The sequence below is a fragment of the Myripristis murdjan genome, chromosome 4 (assembly GCF_902150065.1).
Source record: "Myripristis murdjan chromosome 4, fMyrMur1.1, whole genome shotgun sequence".
NCBI classification, from domain to species: domain Eukaryota; kingdom Metazoa; phylum Chordata; class Actinopteri; order Holocentriformes; family Holocentridae; genus Myripristis; species Myripristis murdjan.
Genome location: NC_043983.1, coordinates 10,460,577 through 10,476,978, shown reverse-complemented (window position 1 = coordinate 10,476,978; position 16,402 = coordinate 10,460,577).

The following is a 16,402-nucleotide window of genomic DNA, read 5'->3' as shown; positions in this document are numbered from 1 at the left end:
CAACACAAAGGAAAGAGGCAACGGGGAGAGATGAAAGGTTGTTGGAGGACCCAATTATGGCTTCAGCTCGTTGTGAGGCATGGGCACAGCACGTCAGTCAGTGTCTAGGAAGGATCATTAATACATGCAGAGACAAATGGCGGCACATTCTGGCCTCATCTGTTGCCTGGGCACTCTGAACACGATGAGAGGACTGCTCGTCTCTCCACATACAAAAAGAGTAAACATCGTTTTTTAAACTCTGTGTTAGAGTGATGTCAATATAAACTCTAATCCTGTTTTACATTGTAGGATCAACTATGATAGAATTAGGTTCAACATGGATGCAGTTTAGTGGGGAGTCTGCATGGTTCATCATTGTAGTGAGTACAGATTTTAAAAGGTCTAGTGCATAAAAAAAAAACAAACAACTTGCATCGCCACCATTGCGATGCACCTCCAACCTGTTGCCTCTCTGGTTCCTCTGCATGCTTTTCTCTCTCTCTCTCTCTCTCTCTCTCTCTCTCTCTCTCTCTCTCTCCCCCGCCTTTTCCATCCCCTGCTCCTCCTGCTCCTCCCCCTCCTTCTTCTCCATTTTCTTCCCCTTTCTCTTTGTCCTCCTCCTCCTCTCGCTTTGTGCTCCTCTTCTCCACTCCAGCCTTATCTGGCCCTCCGTGGCCTGTGGCTCCAAATTTAGGCGAGCGGTGAGAGGATTAGCTTAAGATTTAGTTTCGTTTTTATCTGCAGGGCTTGAGGGCCATGTGCTCCTAAAAAGCAGACGGCCAGGGCAGTGCAGATTTCCTAGGCAACCCGGGAGCATAAATCTCTGTCACTCTTACCCAGCCAACACTGCACCTCATTGTTGCAGCCTTTCAAAGTGTAATGCTTACAGGTGATGCTTCATATACGAGCCAGCCATCCACAGCATCCAGTAGAATTATTGGCACGACTGATAAAGATGATGTGAAAAACAAACTCTAGGTACTAAATAACACAAATAATGAGATTCACTCCAGACAATCTGTTCAATTATTTTCATTTTTTTTTTTTTTAGAAGCACCTACTCAGAAAAATTGCACCTGACAACTTGGCTCTAAATTACTTCTTCTTATTTTAAGCTCCCTCTAATTTCCAGTGTTGTGACGTTTTATACAATGAACATGCAATCTACTTTGCACATAAAAATAGCTCTACTTGAAGTGTACTGTCTGTGAGAAGCATGCCGGATGCATTCAAAACCAAGGGATACATTCAAGGCTTTACATGAGAATCTCCAAGGAACTGGCCACAAACCTGTGAGAGCAGTAAATGTTGGAAATAAGTGCAATTTGTTGTGATCATCACTGTAAAAAAATAAAAAATAAAAATAAAAAAACAGCTCTTTTGCCTTATTGTTGCATGTTGGAAACTTTTTTTTGTTGTTGTCTCAGTTTGACAATACAGCAGTTATTTTATTTATCACAAGCTTTGTGGGTTAGTTGTGTATGAAAGGCAGTGAGGTGTCAGCGAGGGAGTGAAGGTCTTTCTCAGTACATTCTCTGCTCTTGTGTCAAGTTTAAAGCTGAAGTATGACTCCAAAGCAAAACCACACATCTTTTCATATCCTCAGCAGCAGCCCCGCTGGTCGCTGCTGGCTGTCAGTGTATTCAGAGTTTTCCCACACCAGTGTTTTATTTTCCAAAAAAAAAAAAAGACCAACTCAAAATGACCAATATTAGACCTTGACCTCAGCTTCACACTGTAGTGAAAACTTATTCTTTACACATTCTGCTGCCCCCAACTTCGACAATTACAACCTTGGAGTTAGGCACTGGAATTAAAGGCCTTCAGAAAGATGCATAGTTTGGCTGATTCATCTGTAAATGAAAGTGTGTCAGCCTCGGCTTTCGATATTTAGATTCTGATGCCATTTTAAGGTTTTTTTAAGGTTTGCCTGCTAATTTCTTTGCTCCTGTTGGTTTTATGATGTAAATTAAGGAGCTTTCATCTGATAAAACACAAAATTATCAACTGGAATATGAACTGAGTTGCTTGTTAGTGAGCTGAGCAGAGGACAGTCATCATCAAGGAACTTATCTTTCAATAATTTCTTATGGGCACAAATGCAGAACAGTTGATATCACTTTGTGAAGTGTATTTGGTCATTTTATTATTTTTTATACAAGAAGTATCTGAATTAAAGGTAAACACTATTCACTGTAAAGACATTTTGTCAGCAGGAACACAGAAGACACACAAGATCCTGCAAAGTTCATAGTCCAGTTTTCCATCATACCAGTGGGACGTCTAGGAATGCCAAGGTTTTGAATAAACCTGAGTGCAGGTGAAGGCGTATCCACATCATACAGGCCCATTATTCATGAGCAAGGACAGCATTGTCAGAAATAGGTGATTAAAAGATTTATTGATGAGGTAATGACTGATTGTGTGAGGTGTGAACTTGATTATAGTTCTGGGAATGTGCCGTAGCAGCTGGACATGAGTGAGCCCTCTTAGGACCCTACATGGGAAGGAGAGAGAAAGAGGAAGAAACAAGAGGAGAGAAAGAGAGTGGGAGGGAAAGGGTGCAGAATACAAGAGCAAAAGAGGAGCAGAGGGTTGGTGGGTATTTACATGAACACTGGAAGTGGTGTGGCTGAGGTGTGGTCCTGCACCTGAAACACTGCAACAGCTCAAATGTGTGTAAGTCAATCCATGGTGTGAATACTACAATGCACTATTTTGGAGTGGAGGTTTTATGAAATGACTTTATCACATCACCTTCTAAACAATATCCCAGAACACAACATCTCAGCTGAACACAAATGATTATTTTTCTAAAGTAACTTTGTGTCTGCATATAAACAGTGTTTGTTACTGACAAAGTCCAAGACTGGCTCTCAGCTCCTCTGAGCGGCTGGCAGGGCTGCAGCAGCGTTTGGACGGGGCGCTGGCCTCTCCTCCATCCATTTCCCCGGCTGCTCTCTTCTCTCTGCTGCCAGAGGCCCCATCGGCTGGAACAGCAGCCTTCCTCTTGCGCCCCCTCCTCTCTGGCAGAGTCTCAGGGTCCTTGAGGGCCCGGATCCTCATGGTCCACTTTGGTCTCTTGGTCTTGTTCTCAGAGACTTCCAGACACTGGGAGGCCTGCTGAGAGTCACAGGGCCTTGAGGCAGCCTCCTGGGCTGGTCCAGCAACAGGAACCCTCCTCAGGATCAGTTTTATTGCCTGAGGGTTTTCAGGGTCAGAGCAGCTGAAACATTTCCATGTGAAGTCCTCAGTGGGGACAGGCTTTGAGGGACGCAGGTCAGGACCTCCAGCGAGACGAATGTCTCTCAGTTTGGCACCCAGGTTGGAAATGATCAGTGGCTTCTCAGAGAGGATGATCACAGAATCATCTCCTGGTTTTCTTTTCACATAGAGCTGAACAAGAGAGGAAGTCATTTTCCACAGGTTCCCTTTGACTGATGTATATTTGAAGTCTTGTGCCTTTGATAACTTACCTTTTCCATTTCCCAAAGAAGGGTCAATGGAAGCTTAAGTTCCTCACAAGTGGTTTGTGATAAAAGCTGTAAGTAAGAGCTGTAACAGTACTCAAAAACAGTGCTGCACTTGTAAGTGTGTGTGTGTGTGTGTCCAAAGATCTTGGGATGAAATGTCAGTTTGGACACAAATGTGCAATAGAAACATCACAATGAATGATGCAATAGAGCCTGTAACAATGAGCTGATGATGGAGATGGTTGCTTATTTTTAATTAAATCTCCACTGGCTGCAGCCGTAGTGACAGCTACTGTTCCTGGGCTCCACATAAACATTTCTACAACATTTTGATGAAGTAACACATGGAATAGCCAGAGCAGCCAGGGAGATGGACGGAGGAGAGTCCAGCGGCCCGTCCCGACTCAGAGGAGGAGCTGAAGATCTGTCTGAGACTTTGTCTCAAACACTTTTTATATGCTGGCAGGAGCAGAGTTACATTTAGAAAATCAACATTTGCTCTCAGCAAAGATGTTTTCTTAGATGTTTTTTATGTAAAAGGTGATTTACAACATGTCATCAACATGAACGTAGGTTGGCAGACAGTGTGTTTAGGGTTCATTTCCAACTCAGGTAACTAAGTTATCTGGGTTATGTGTAAGTTATGTATAAGTTGTCTGGGTCTTCCACAGTTTTAAGAAGAACTTCTGTGGTGCATCTGGTGACGGTTGTTTCTGGTATTTTGGATAAGAAGCCTTTCTTATCCAAAATAGAAAAAGATTTGAAATTGGTCTCTAGCACATGAGGGTCAAGACAGTGTCTCTGAAGCCGTGGCCTGATGACATTAGTTTGGAAGTCTGATGGTACGGTGCCACTAACCGCAGAATAATTAATAACGCACAGCATTTGTGGGATAATTAGATAAAAGAGCACATTTTAGAGTGGAGCGACATGAGAGAGTTGTTGGCTGTGTTGTCTGGCTCCACAAATCATCATTAAAGTCCTCCTCCACTCAAAAACATGTTTTTCATATGTTTATGTCCCCTAAAATGTCTGACCTTGACTCTTCTGACTTGTATGTGTGTAAAGTCACTAAAGAGGTGTTTTCACAGTCCTCCTCTGAAGGTGGAGGTGTGTGTGCATGCCCCTAAATATTACATAATAAAGAGGATCGTGGATGGAGTTACACCAAAAGAACAAATAATAACTGCCACAGTGCACAAATAATGTAAAACCACACTTCAACTTAATAAATCATCACTAAGAGCACACGATAAACAATACACAGACAAACTAAAGAACTAATAAAGTAAATGTCGTTTTTTCACAGCTAGATTTCTTCTTATTTGCAGAATGCAGAGTTGTTGGAGTGAGCTTCCTAAACCTAATTGTTTTTTTTTTTGTTGTTGTTGTTGTTTTTTTTCAGTCAGTTTAACTCTATGCTTTTACAGTTTTTATAACATGAAATACACATATTTAACAATCACATCTTTAAATTATTACAAATGGAGTGATAAACTGAAAGTCAAAATCTGTAACAATTTAGTGTTTAACTGTCTCATAGGATGATAAAAATCTTTTTTTAGTTTATTCATGTAAAGTGGTGGTTAATGCATGCGGTGATGCATAATGACAAAACATTTCTTTCTTTGGTCATAGATGTTCTCACAAATATACAACTTTTAAATGTATTATTAACAGAATTTTTAACATATTTATCACCATAACAAAGTAATTTTTTGTAAAAATGAACAGTAAATGTATATATTTTGCAGCATATTATATATTAAATATTATATCTATTTTTACAGTGAATCTTTTCATAAATTGAAATTCAAAATCTGTTAAAAAACAGATAGTCAATGTATTTTATTTTTACAGATTTTTATTTTATTATCACATTACACATTTCAGTAAACAGGCAAGTTTTGTAATTTTAAGATAATTTTCCTGTAAGCCTCAAATACAGGAAAATTTTATTAGAAAAAAATGTAAAAATATACATATACATAAATTTTTAGACGTTAGACACCTGGCCTCTGTGAGGAGCTAGGGAGGAGAGGGAGTGATGGGACGCGGTGTGGCCGCCTCTCTCTGCAGCAGTCGAATCCACACGGCCATTTCGAGGATGAGAAACAGTTGAGTAATTTGGCTCAATTATAACAATTATCCAGGCCAAGCTCCCCTTCCCTCCCTCCTCACACACACACACACACACACACACACACACACATACAGGTCCATAACAACCTGCCTCTGCGCACAGTCGATGGAGGCTTTGTGACTCCTCCACTCTGTAGAGCTGAATAGTGAAGCAGCTCCATCAATGGCTTATTGTGATGTTCTGTTCACTTTTAACCTCAAAGCGGTGCAGCATCACAGGGCTCCACCTCGCTTCGCCTGTGGCGTCGCACCGAACGTCTCAGATTCCAGTGAGAACAATAAAGAGAATGAGTCACTTTGGTAGTTACCAGATGGCTTTGAAGATAACAGCTATTCTAACAATGCACACCTCTCTCTTTGTCACCATAATCAAAAATATGTGTTGGCGTGTGTGCATCTGCATTTGCGCTGCTTTATATTGTGGTATCTGTGGGCAGAATACGCCACTCACAGCTGGAGCCTTTTGCCGCTTTCTTTACCCAATTTCAGACACAGATGCTGCCTCCTTTTTTTTTTTTTTTTTTTTTTTTTTTTTTTTTTAATACACTTTCATCTTGACAATAACATCCAACAGCAACAGGTAGACTTACTTGTCAAGAGCAGGTGCCCTGAATATTTATGCATAAATGACTGTCTCTCTGTGCCACCTGTGAAATGATATCTGTGCAGATATGATGAATACCTGCAGGCAATTCTTCATTTCGACTGAATTCTGCCAAGTTCTCAAGCGTGCGCTCCGCAGTTTCTATCTGCCCTCCCTCCCTCACCCCTCCTCCCTCTCCCATCGGCAGCATTATCTCTCTGCTTCCTCAACCTCATCCCTCCCTCTTCTATCTCTTCTCCCAATCCCCTCTTTAATTTCACCTCCAATCTGTATCATGTGCACACACATAGAGACACACACACACATCTCTTATGCAGTGTCCTCTGTCTTTGCCACGGTCACTCTTATGCTGCACATCTTTCTGTTTTTGTTTTTGTTTTTTTCTCTTTTTTTTCACCCCCAAGAACAGCGTAGCAGTGTGCTCTCTCTGGTGAAAGTCACAAAACTGACATACACAGAGGACAGCTTGGTCATCACCGGGTCATGTTATCCCTATACTGCTTGTCACCATTTTCAAAAATCCCACGTAAAACGCCATAGCCCTTACTTACTTACATTCACAACAAAAATCAGTTTTGTCTATGCACACTTCTTTTGAACTAAAACTACCAGATGACCTGTTTTGGTATGGCCTGCTGATTGTTTATTATGAGCTTCAGTTTTGAAATGATGTCTTTTTTCATAATGGCATATATATGTTTTCACTCAAGTTCTTCTCAAGTTCAACATGACTGCTTTCCTGGAAATAAAAGAATCTAATTGTCTTTTCTCATAATCTCATTTCTAAAAATAATACTAAGCATCAAAGGTTAATACTTCAAGTATAATAAGTATATAATCAGTAAATAGTCAAGTAAAAGTAGAGATGGATTGCAAACAGAGCTACAGGTTTCCACATTTCAGTGCAGCTAAAGACTCGCACGGTCCTTTACAATGAGCTGTTTAGGCACAAAGGCACAGATTTATTATGTTAATCAGCTCGGCCCGTCACAGCAGCACAGAAGACAACCTATAGGATCCCCCTGCTGAGGATGCATGCGTGTGAGTGTATGTGTGTGTGTCTGTGTGTGTGTGAACAACTGACTTCCCACTTTATCTTTCTGTCTTTACAGTCTTCTCAAAGGTAATTGAATTTCACACGCTCCCATCTGCAAGAACAGATCAAGTGGTGAAGCGAGCAACAAAACATTTCCAGAAACTCATATCACCGTTACGACGAGCGTTCAGATTTGATTTTTCTCTTCTAGCTTGCTGGCATTAGCACATTCTTTTTTTTTATTTATTTTTTTTATCACCAGCTTATGAAATGGTAGAACACCCCTTTTTTTCCTTGCCAGGGATTACCCAGGCGGCGTGTCCTCCTCTAGCACTCCCAGCTCGATCCTCTGTAATGTCCACGCTTAAACTGCGAGTCTGAATATTCCCTTTTATTACAGTCTAAACCCCTTAATTCAGTCACACGTTCTCGGCTCCGTGGCCGCCTAAGTCTCAGCTCCCTGCACCGCGCGGCTCCCCCGCTGTTGTCTTCGGCGCAGACAGCTTCCCCATGCTTCACTGCCTGTCTGATAAAAGGAAGAGAGAGTAAGACTGACAGAGAGAGAGAGGAGGGGGGCGGGAGGTGGGGGTAGAAAAGGAGAGAAAACAGAGGGCAAGAAACAGAAGGAGAAAGAGATGAAAAAAGAGAGACGGGGAATGAGATTTTGTGCAGGAGAGAGAGAAAGAGAGAGAGAGAGCAGGAGTAGGTGGACGGCTGTCGAGGAAGGTGGGCGGCAGAGTGGTGGGGGGCGGTGGTGGTGGTTTGGGGAAGGAGGGGTGGAGGGGCTTCATCTCTCCCTCACTCCCAATTTTCTCTCTGATTTATTCATCCAGGGCTTCTCGTAACTTTTCTCCCTCTTGTGAATAAAGCACCACATATCATCACGGAGCATCTCAGTGAGATTCATTAGCTCTTTTTTTTTTTTTTTCCCGGGCTCTTGTATTGCTCTCCTTCTCAGAAAGTAAAATGATCTGATATTCCAACCTCCTCATTCTGTAATGCACCTCCTCAGTCATTTAGTCATCCGAGTCAACAAAGGGTCAGTATTTGCACGGCTATGACTCCCTTGATTAGGAAGGATGGCCCCGAAGCTGCTGTTCTCTCCATTACCTGTCTAATTACACCTGCTATGATGAAGGAGAGGAGGGGGAAATCTTGTTATCTCCAAAAGCCTTATACCTTCTTGGTCTGGAGCAACAGCAGCAGACTGTGAATAACAGCAAAGTAGCAGTTTAGACCAGAGCAAAATGGGCTGGTGGCAAAGAAAAACGCCAGGGCTCGAACGTGCTAAGAGCCCGGTGGAACGGAGCAGTCACTTTAGAAAACAGCACAATAGCAGCTCAAGACAAAATTGCACCCACAGAAAAAAAATAGCAACAGGAGCAGAGAAGTACAAGTTCAGAACAAAAAATTACAAAAGATGAACAACAGTTTAGAGTAAAATAGTGACCGTATAGCAGAAAATAGCAACATTTTTGAATTGAACAGTAACAGTTTGGAAGAAAAAGTTTACGAAAGATGGAAAATAGTTCAGAACGTAATCGTTCAAAACAAAAGAGCATCAGTGAGGAACAGAACAGTAACAGTTTAGGCCAGTGTCAGGACACAGATAAATTAAGAATATATCTAGCTAAATAACTAAATAACTAACTAAATAAGAATAAAACAACTTACAACAAGACTGTATAGTTTTAAACTGAATAGTAACAGAAAACATTGAAGAAAAGAACCAGATTTGAGCTGACCAGCAACGACATCTACAAGAATCTGCCTTGTTCAGCTCTGTGCACACAAAGGTTGATATACAAGCAACTGCACAGGCTCCCATACTGCAGTCATTTCAAAAAATTTTCTCCTGGTTTACAGCTGGCCCCATGGCTTGGCCCCTCCCTGCCCATCCAGGGCCCCACGGCCCTACACAGGCTGTCGTCTGGTCGTGGCCGACAGGGCCTCAGTGCAGCTGGCCCCAGGCTCTGCAGGGCTCCTCCTCTGGGTCTCCACCAGGGCAAATCTGTGGCTTCTCTTAAAGCAACTACACCCGTTTTTAAGTAGTGTTAATCTTTGTCCCCTTGTTAATGTTACCCTTTTCAGCTGTTCATCTTTTATTATTATGTATTGACTGTTTTTTTTTATTATGTATTGATTTATAAAGTGGGGTGACTTGAAAGGCGCTTATAAATAAAATGTATTATTCATAGAGACCACGAAAAAACGACATGCTTTTATTCCTTTGTCAAAACCAACTTAGTGATTGAATAACGGGCTTGATACCCGGCTTAATTGGCCCTGTGAGATTTTTTTTTTAGTTCTGGAGAGAGCTTATCTCGGGGAGCAGGGTAAGCAACAGGAGGGGCTATCTGATGCTGTGCTGTCAGGTAAAGTAAGCCCCAGTCCTCTGCCTCGGGCAAAGTTAGAGGAAGAATGATAGCTAGAGATTAGGTGGACTATGAGACAGAGACGCAGAGCTACAGTGGACATTTGTGGATTTCAGGGATCAGAACCGAGAGCATTTTTCTGCTTAAGCGTCTCCTCAGCCGAGCTCTCAGTTGGTCTTGTTCTTGTCTTCTATGCCAATCCCCCTCCTCATGCTTTAGTTCGTTAGCACAGTGCTTTAGGCAGGGATCTATGTCCTCGCAGCAGAGGGATTCTCTGACTGCAGGGCTGAAGGCAAGTGATTACAAATTAGATTCTACTGCAAAAAGCCAGATATCAGCTGGAGGGAAAACATTACTTGAGGCTTATTATTCTAAAATAAAGAGAAAAAAAAGTACAACAGCACATTAATACAAGATGGATATCTCAATTTAAAATGAAACTCTCTATAATAAGTGGATTGATTGCAGAAGGCGCTAAGAGTTGTGACAGCACTGCAAGAGAGGAGATTATATTTCTTGTATAAGCATGATACTGAGATGAATAAACATTACAGTCATGCAACATGTGTGCAATATCATGCAGGTACACACATATTTGCATTATAAGCATATGTGTGTTGGTGCCACTATATTTGCACATTCATTCCCTATGAGTAACCCAGAGGTAAAATGAAGATTATAATGTGAGGATAAGGAAAAATGCTTTCATATGGTGTTTTGTGGCGCTTCTTTATGAGCTCATATCCATACAATAGCGTGCACGTGCATGCACATTGGTTAAACCTCAGGCTTTAGCTGTGCACACATCCACACACACATGCACGTGCACAAATACACAGATAGGCAAGGGAAACATCGCTGCAGGTCACTCAGGGCCCATTCGTAGTCTGGAAAATGTCATTATAGTGGAGCATGACATTATGGGACCCTATAAGTGCCCCATAATGTCTTTTCTGAAAGGTGGAGAGTGCTTTTAAATATCTCTCCAGACCCCAACCCATCTGAGCCTCACACAGTGTCCTCTCCCACTTTATCTCCCCCTTCCTCCCCATATCTCTCTCTCTCCTTTACTATCTATATCTTAAGATGTCTCTTTCTCTCTGTCTGTCTTTCTCAGTCACTCAATCTGAGTGGGATTAGCTTCAAGATCCATCAAGTGGAAAATTACTTTGTGATGTCAGTATTATCTTCTGCTTCTACACTGCAAATATGGACTCAGCTTAGCAGGCTTGTATCATTTTAAGGGCTTGCCTGTGGGTGTGAGCGTGTGTTTTGGCGTGTGTGCTTTAGGTGAACGCGGGTGCGTCTCCGTCATGTGCCCCTGTGTATTTTTGCGCAGGAGTGCCCATGCGTATGTCTCGAGTGTGCTCATGTGAGGGCTCAACTCCAGTAAAGTTAAGACATCTCCTTATTATGGCAGTGGCCTAATCACCGCTCTCATAGAGCAGGAAAGGTCAGGCCCATCCACCTTTTCTAATCAAACAGCCATTAATATGCAATATGTAAATACGCCACCCAGCTCTACACTCTGACTGACGCACGCAGGGTATAGCCTCTTTGTCGCAACCCCTTCATTCAGCCAAACACACACACACACACACACACACACACACACAGACGCACGCTTTGGGGCTCAGTGGAGGTAAATTTCTCCAGAGATAATTACACCCTTGTATTCATGTATCTCTGTAATCACGCCCTCAGCAGCACCCCTGCGCTCCATGTCTGAATCAGTGAATCAAATGTTTTCAGTTCACATGTGGAGAAGGGACCATTCACTTCTATTCACCTCACACTGTTTTATTTTTTTTTTAATCAGCTTAAGTAACCTGAGGAGCATGAAAAGGTGAGACCAGATTGATCCCTTTTGAATTTAGTGAGGAAGCATGGGGGCCGGAGGGGTGCAAGTCTCTATGGCTCAACAGACAAAGAGAGGACCAGCAGGCTCCTTACAGAGGCACGGGAACCAAGAACTGCTTTTTAATGCCTCTATCTTGAGATCGCAAGTTAATTATTTTGTTATCTCTAGATAACAAAGCTTGCTTTCTCGAGACAACAAGATAAATTAACCTTGTATCACGAGAAAAAGAGCTGTGTTTCCTCAAGGTAAATTAACCCCTTGAACTCATTTTCCCTTAAATTTCCCCACAAGTAGCTTCAAAGTTAGAAAACACATTTTTTTTCCCCCAAATTGTATGACAATGTTACATACATATTCAGTATCTGCTGGCTGCAACACTTCACTGAAGCTACATCACGCTTCTACTGAGTGAAATATTTATATAAATATATTTATATTTATATAAATATAAATATTGTGCATCTTTTACAATACAAGTTCCTCGTAATTCAGCAGCACATTTCTGGTATCTTTGGAAACCTTGGGATTGCCACTAGAGTTTGAAATAAAGTTCTGTGGGTGTGAACAAAACTCAGCCTAGAAGCAATGATGAACCCACTCGTGGTTGGAGGGGACTTGGTGATGTAAGGTGCAGGGAAACTTTTGGGGGGGTGAGGAAGGGGAGCAATAGGTATGGAGTCCCTTGAGTCAGTAGCCCAGCTTTAACTGGGGAACACCCCCAACTCTAAGAGTGATGTCCAAATAATGCAATATGCATCACACAGCAGGCAGAAGCGACTCCCCTCCATTGAGAGCTGCCAATATAGGTAACAGACAGTAGTGTGGTGGGGGTGTAAGCAGGTATACAGAGTATACCCACTTCCTCTTCCGGCAGTTTACAATATACCCACCTATCAGCCAAAAAGCCATTTAAATATGTAGAAGAGTATCCCAACTTCCTCTTTAGTGATCTACCATCTGTTTTAATAATATACCGACCTCGTCTACTACCATTACAGCCATGGTGACAGATGAGGTTAACCCAGTACCACAAGAAAATGAGCTTTATTATCTCAAGATAACTAAATAATTAACTTGTGATCTCAAGGTAACAGCATTAAAAAAAAAAAAATTGCAAGTGCAGGCGTTCTTGGCTTCCATACTGAGGCACAAACTGCATGAACAGAAAATCTGGGGAATGAGAAAAAGTTGACTCTTAGGGAGGCAAACCTGTGAAAAAAAAAAAACAAACAGCAACAGTTGAGCCGAAATTACAGTGAGCACTAGGTTTGCCTTTTCAAGAGGAAAAATAATGTGAAGGGGCTGAGGAATGATGCGAATGTGGCTCTTTTTTCTTTTGGACTGGTGTGTTTCGTGTGTGTGAATGTGCTTCATTTTACAACCATGGATTTCAAATCACCTTATAATTATGTTTTCTTTATAACTATGGCGTTGTGCAACAGTAACAGTAATAGTCCAGTTACTGGTAAATATTTGTAATCAAATGGAGTGATCATTCTATATCATTTAGCTTCTTTGACCATGACATATTCTACTCCGTTTAGCAAGTGCTCAGCGCTGCCCCTGATGTCCAAAAGACTGTACTACATGCTGTTTGGCTCTGTCTCACAGCAGTCAGCAGGCTTGGTGATGTTTTGTCTCTGTATAGGCTTCACATGAACTGATACACTGTATATGCAACGTATCAGTTCTTGTAGAGAGGGAAAGTCCAGCGGTTCTCAAACTTATCATTCAAACGTCTACATCTGATTGTCATTCAAGGTCAGGGGTCTGGAACTACGGAAGCCCTAAAGGGCCATACATACATATATTTAATTCCTCCGTTTTCCCGTTATAACGAGATAAATTTCCTCCGTTTTCTCGTGATAACGAGATAATTTTCCTCCGTTTTCTCGTGATAACGAGATAATTAAATCGAGAAAACAAAGCAATTGTCTAGTTTATTAAAGCATTGCAGACATCAGTCAGTGTAGCAATGTCAGAGGAGCAGGAGAATATCGATCACCGCATCACTTATCTGTTCAATCAAGGCCTGACACAGGCTGAAATAGCTTTATGCTTTATGTCAGGGGTCACCAATCATGTGCCATGGAGGGCCGAGAGGCTGCAGGTTGGAATGAAAACCTGCAGCCTCTTGGCCCTCCATGGCACATGATTGGTGACCCCTGCTTTATGTGTCCAAGGAGACGTCAGTCAGCATGACATGTCACGTATGATGGAAATCTCAGGCCTATCACGTTTCATTCATTCATTCAAAACGGAGGGAAAATATCTCGTTATCACGAGAAAACGGAGGAAAATTATCTCGTTATCACGAGAAAACGGAGGAAATTTATCTCGTTATCACGAGAAAACGGAGGAAATTTATCTCGTTATCACGGGAAAACGGAGGAAAATTATCTCGTTATCACGAGAAAACGGAGGAATTATCTCGTTATCACGAGAAAACGGAGGAAATAAAATATATTTATGTATGGCCCTTTAGGGCTTCCGTATGGAACGACTGGCAATAACAAAATAACATTTACTCAACTCACTTATAACTTTTAAGCAACATACATTCAAGTTCAAGACAGACAACAATCAAGATAATCAAGATACATTTCTTATCATTTCACTTATGCATATAACATATTCTGCTCTGAAAATTTGAGCAACTGCAACTGACCCAATTTCATCAATAAAGTATCAATAAAGTATTCTGATTCTAATATATTCGTGCTTCAGACCCAAACGAACACTGGTTTACCAGTTGACTGTCATTTACAGTCATGCTGTTTTCTGTCCTCTCCTCTGCTCTGTTTCAACGAGCACACACACACACACACACACACACACACACACACACACACACACACACATACACACACACTGAATGGAGCAGAGGAGAGAGTGAACCAGGTGAAGTGCAGATCGTGTTATACAAGTTTACACACACACAAAGTAAATTCTCCAGTGTAATGTTAATGCGTGAACTAATGGTACCTAAATGTTACCCTTCATAACATATTGTATTCATACCATGAGATTTGGGCTGGTCCTGGATTGACCTGCCTTTTTTAGGGTGGTAGCAATCTACCATTGGACAGAATACTGTTTTTTTATCCTCAAAAAAAAAAGAAAGAAAGAAAGAAAGAAAGAAAGAAAGAAAGAAAAAGTGCATTAGATGCAGTGACAGTGGTAAGTTCTTAAAAGTCTGAAGTCAGTTTTTCTTCCATCAGCTGTGATATTATAGCAACTTCAAGCCAAATTGGTGGCATTAAGGATGAGTGAAGGGCTTGAAGTTCACTCCACCAATCAGAGGTAATCTTTTAACTTGTGACTCAGTCCCGGCTCAGCTTGTTCGGTCCAGAATGGCACTCCAGCAGTGAATAATGGGCTCCATTTTCAACCATTTACAGATTATTTAACCGGTGGCACCATGTGACTGTTGTTCAGCCACAGCTATTTAAAGGTCTCATGATTCAAATTTCCTCTGTTTAAATTAATCTGTGATCAAAGATGTTTCATAGAGAGACTGTTAAAATCTAATCCCAGCTGGACTTGGCTGTGACTGGCTCCCCCACAGAAGAATCCACTCAAATTCTTCCAGTCAGGCCAGTTTGCTGAATTTCTCTGTCACAGATCTATTTTAAACGAGTGAGTCCACTCTATTTCACAAAGATGATCTTGCTGTGGTTTGCAAAAATAATCCTAAATCATAGATCCTCCTCACTCCAGTGAGACACCGTGGAGAGAAGCTGGGCCTGGTACTCAGAGACTTCAGTGGCAACCGGTGCTGATTTCTTGTCTTCAAGTCATGTGTGAGTGTCTTTGCACTATGTCGACTGTCAGTATAAATGAAGCCTTTGTCAGTCACTGTTCTAGGTTTCCAGCCTCTCACTAGTCCCTTAACCACGTCGCCAAGGGACCACCAGTGCAGGACTGTCATTACAAGAACAATGGCTCGCCTGAGTCACCTGTGCGGGGAAACATGTCTATTGTTCCACACTTGTATCTGTCTCTCCTCGGTCTTTTCTTTATTCATGAAAAGAGAAACGGAGCGAAGAGAGAGCGGGGAAGACTACGGGGGCAAGGAGAGAGAGAGAGAGATAAAGACATAGACAAAAAAGAGAGAGGAAAGAGAATTTAGAGGGCGACACACAGGTGCTGAAATACTGAAAAGAGAAACCAAGGGAGGGAGGGCGGAAGGGACTGCCAGAGAAAAAGAGAGCCAGCGAGAGAAATGAGTGACATCAAACGTTGTCGGCATGCCGCCTGGGCCCAATTATAACAGCATTATGGAATCTCCTTGCTTCGCCTCTGGATATGCAAATGATCCGGTGACTATGGGGCGGTAATGACAGGCTATAATGACGCATTATTTAGCTGGCTGTTCTGCTTCCGCTGTTCAAGTTGCACTGATCCAAAGCTTCCCCAGTTTCTCCTGTGACCGTGGGCCCAGACAAAGGACAAGAACAAAAGGCTCTGTGTGGGTGCAAGCTATTATCCTGAAGGACACAGAGGCAGATTTGTGTGCCCGAGCTTAGTGGCCAACACTTAAGGATGGAAAGACGGACACTGTGCAGATATCTTTACTTTTACTTTGCTGTATTCTATATTTGTTTATAGAATACACAGGGGCATCTTTACAGTTAACATTTAAGAGTCTCTGGTCCACCTGAGCTGCATGGCCGTGGAATGTGGGGCTAAACTGGACATAATTATCTTTGAGGAAATATAGGCAGTAAAATATATACATATGCACAGAGGCAGTCACCCAAACATACAACTGAATTTAGCAGAAAGAGGAGAGAGGAAAAAGGAGAAAAGTATAACTACTTGCTTAACTGCTGCTTTTTATTCAACATTAAAGCCCAACAAATAAGATACAAAGTCCCAGCACTGCAAACAGAAAATCCCCTGTGCCGGCTTGGGCTCTGTCATCTG